Below are 4,652 nucleotides of genomic sequence, written 5' to 3'. Positions count from 1 at the left end.
CCAAAAGCCCTAAGGCGGGAAGCAGCATTTGAATCTCAGTCACCAAACGCTGGCTGGGAGGACCAGGAGGCGAGGTGGGTGTGAGGAGAAGATTCAGAGATCAAGCCACTGGCTGGGGAGAATGCCCAGAAAAGGGAAAAGAAATAAAACTATTGAAGGGTACTTTCTCGGAGAAAAGACACTGCCTCCCTTCCTTTCTGATGAGGAAGAACAATGCTTACCATCAGGCAAAGACACAGAAATCAAGGATTCTGTGTCCCAGCCCACCCAATGGGCTCAGGCCATGGAAGAGCTCAAAAAGAATTTTGAAAATCAAGTTAGAGAGGTGGAGGAAAAACTAGGAAGAGAAATGAGAGGGATGAAAGAGAAGCATGAAAAACAGATCAGCTCCCTGCTAAAGGAGAACCAAAAAAATGTTGAAGAAATTAACACCTTGAAAACTAGCCTAACTCAATTGGCAAAAGAGGTTCAAAAGGCCAATGAGGAGAAGAATGCTTTCAAAAGCAGAATTAACCAAATGGAAAAGGAGATTCAAAAGCTCACTGAAGAAAACAGATCTTTCAAAACTGGAATGGCACAGATGGACGCTAAGGACTTTATGAGAAAGACAGATATCACAGAACATAGCGTGAAGATTCGAAAAATGGAGGATAATGTGAAATATCTTATTGGAAAAACAACTGACCTGGAAAATAGAATCAGGAGAGACAATGTAAAAATTCTGGGACTACCTGAAAACCATGATCAAAAGAAGAGCCTAGACATCATCTTCCATGAAATTATCAAGGAAAACTGTCCTGAGATTCTAGAACCAGAGGGCAAAATAAATATTCAAGGAATCCGCAGAACACCGCATGAAAGAGATCCAAAAAGAGAAACTCCTAGGAGCATTGTGGCGAAATTCCAGAATTCCCAGGTGAAAGAGAAAATATTGCAAGCAGCTAGAAAGAAACAATTCAAGTATTGTGGAAATACAATCAGGATAACACAAGATCTAGCACCCTCTACATTAAGGGATCGAAGGGAATGGAATAGGATATTCCAGAAGTCAAAGGAACTAGGACTAAAACCAAGAATCACCTACCCAGCAAAACTGAGTATAATACTTCAGGAGAAAAAATGGTCTTTCAATGAAATAGAGGATTTTCAAGTTTTCTTGATGAAAAGACCAGAGCTGAAAAGAAAATTTGACTTTCTAACACAAGAATGAAGAGAACCATGAAAAGGTGAACAGCAAAGTCATAAGGGACTTACTAAAGTTGAACTGTTTACATTCCTACATGGAAAGACAATATTTGTAACTCTTAAAACATTTCAGTATCTGGGTACTGGGTGGGAGTACACACACACACACGCACATGCACACACGCACACATACATAGAGACAGAGTGCACAGAGGGAACTGAAGAGGATGGGATCATATCTCAAAAAAAAATGAAATCAAGCAGTGAGAGAGAAATATTGGGAGGAGAAAGGGAGAAGTTGAATGGGGCAAATTATCTCTCATAAAAGAGAGAAGCAAAAGACTTATTAGTGGAGGGATAAAGAGGGGAGGCAAGAGAAAAACATGAGGTCTACTCTCATCACATTCCACCAAAGGAAAGAATAAAATGCACACTCATTTTGATAGGAAAACCTATCTCATAATACAGGAGAGTGGGGGACAGGGGCACAAGCAGGGTGGGGGGAGGATGGAGGGGAGGGCATGGGGAGGAGAATGCAATCCAAAGTCAACACTCATGGGGAGGGAAAGGATCATAAGAGAATAGAAGTAATGGGGGACAGGATAGGATGGAGGGAAATATAGTTAGTCCTATACAATACAACTAGTATGGAAATCATTTGCAAAACTACACAGATTTGGCCCATATTGAATTGCTTGTATTCCATGAGGAAGGGGTGGAGAGGGAGGGAGCTAAAGATGTTGGAACTCAAAGTGTTAGGATCAAATGTAACGTTCTTACCACTAGGAAATAAGAAATACAGGTTAAGGGGTCAAGAAAGCTATCTGGCCCTACAGGACAAAAGAGAAGACGGAGACAAGGGCAGGGAGGGAGGATAGAGGGGAGAGCAGATTGGTCACAGGGGCAATTAGAATGCGTGGGTTTGGGGGGGGGGAAGGGGATAAAAGGGGAGAAAATTTGTAACCCAAAATTTTGTGAAAATAAATGTTTAAAAAAATATATCTGGAATTTCAAAGTTGGGGGGCTTCTTAGTGGCTGCCCAGAATCATATCTGGCAAAACAAACACTTCCAATGAGCAAGCCCCCAAACAAAACCTCATCTCAGAGCATTTATACACTTTTCAGAGCTGGAGCCCAGGACCCTCTGACCCACTGCCTCAATAGAAATTAACAAAAGCTTTTGAGGCCTATTAATGGATGGGGAAGATCTTTAACTTTCATAAGAATTACAGATGTAGGAGCTTTGAATTTCTTGTCTTCTTCTGGTTATACGTTTTGATCTTCCTTGTCACCAAAGTAAAATTCTATAGTCTCATTTCCCCCCCTCTATTTGTTCATTTTCCCAGCAAGTTATTTGACTTTTGAGCTCTTTGTCAAGGTAGTTCTCTGCTTCCAGTGAAGGGGGCAGGTGTACTGTCCTAAACTTCAGGGGTTTTGTGCAGCTGTTTTCATACATAGTTCTAGGGATTTTCAGATTTTCAACTCTGGCTGAGGTTGTATGGTCAAAAGGAGAGTTGTTTACTTCTCTCCTGGTCTGAGCTCTGGTCTATGAGTGACCTCAAGCATTCTTTTCTTTCTTGGAACTATGAGGATTCTCTCTCTGCTGCTCCCACAAGCTCCACCACACCAGCAATCCTCCTCACCCCAGGACCCCTCCCAGACTATGACCCATATCCAAGCAGGGCAAACCAAGAGAATCCTGTCTCAGTATCAGCAAAGAGTTCCCTGCAATCCCCCTCTGATCAGCTGCTTCATCCCCCTACAGTCTGTTGGCCTAGAGCTCCAGAAATTGCTGCTGCTGCTCCTCCAGGCTCCACCATTCTGGGACTTGGGACAGACTGTGCTACTCTCTCACATAGCTCTACCAGTTTTTTCTACTGACCTCCCAAGTTGTCCTTGACATATGGGGGTTGAGAAATATGTAAACTGATATAGATGCCAGTGCAGCATGGCCCAGGCTGGACTGCATTCCACTTTGAGCCCCCCACAACAGACCTTTCCTTTGACCTTTCTAGGTTGCCTTGGGCTGGAAATCTGCTTCACTCTGTCATATTGTGGGTTCTGCCTCTCCAGAATTTGCTTAGAATCATTTTAACAGTTATTTGGAGTGTTTGTGGGGAGATCTCAAGCAGGTCTTTGCTTTCACTCTGTCATCTTGGTTCCAGGATTTTTTGTCAAAAGCTCAGTTGTTAACCCAGAAATTGGAATGTTTGGATTTTTCAAATACTATGTTAATATGGTTATTGACTACTATGTCATGTGTACCTGCAGTGATCCACCACTCTATTTCTTATGCAGTACCAGATAGTTTTGATGATAACGACTCCATAATATGATTTGATATCCAATATTGCTATGCCATCTTCTTTTTTTATTTTGCTTTCATTCTTGAACTTTTGTTCTTTCAGGAGAATTTGTTATTTTTTTGTATCTCTACCATTTTTTGGTAGTTTTCTCATATGACCCTGAATAAGTAAATAAGGTATGGCACAACTATCATTTTTATTATATTGACTCAGCCTCCCCATGAGCAATTGCTGTTTTTTTTTTTTTTCTGCAGTTGTTTAGGTCTGACTTTATGTGTGTAAAAAGCTTTTTTTTTCTTTTTATAATTGTGTTCATATACTTACTGGATTTTTCTTGGCACATAGACTCACAAATACTTTATATTGTCTATAGTTATTTTAAAATGAGTTTCTTTTTCTCTCTCTTCTTGCTGAGCTTTGCTAGTAATTAACAGAAATACTGATGATTCATGTGGGTTTATCTTATATCCTGCAACTTTGCTAAAGTTGCTTATTATTTCAAGTAGTATTTTTTAAAAGTTGATTGTCTACGCTTCTCTAAGTATATCATCATACAATGGGCAAGAAGTAATAGTTTTGTTTCCTCATTGCCTATTCTAATTCCTTCAATTTATTTTTCTTCTTTTATCACTACAGCTAACATTTCTAATACTATATTGAGCCGTAGTGGTGATAATATTTCACCCCTGATCTTTTGGGAAGGTTTCTAGCATTTCTCCATTACACATAATATTTGCTGATAGTCTTAGATTGATAGTGATTTTTATTTCAAGGAAAAGTCACTTAATTCCTATGGTCTCCAGTGTTTTTTAATAGGAATGGACACTTTTGTTTGTTTTCAGATTTTATTCGATTTTATTTTATTTTCCCCAGTTAAATATAAAAATAATTTTTACTATTCAGGTTTAAAACTTTGAGTTTCAAATTATCTCTTTTGCTCCCTCCTCATGTATGCCTCCATTGAGAAGATGAGCAGTTCAATGTAGGCTATACATCTGTAGCTATTCAAAACATATCCCTAACAGTCATGAAGTGAAAGAAACCATAGACAGAAAAGAAAATCAAGAAAAATAAGGTAACACACACAAAAAAGTATGCTTCAATCTGTATTCAGACACCATCAGTTCCTTTTCTTAGGATGCATAGCGTTTTTCATCATAA

Source organism: Notamacropus eugenii, chromosome 6, assembly GCF_028372415.1.
Source record: "Notamacropus eugenii isolate mMacEug1 chromosome 6, mMacEug1.pri_v2, whole genome shotgun sequence".
NCBI classification, from domain to species: domain Eukaryota; kingdom Metazoa; phylum Chordata; class Mammalia; order Diprotodontia; family Macropodidae; genus Notamacropus; species Notamacropus eugenii.
The sequence above is the reverse complement of the archived record's forward strand: the minus strand, read 5'-3'. Positions refer to the sequence as shown.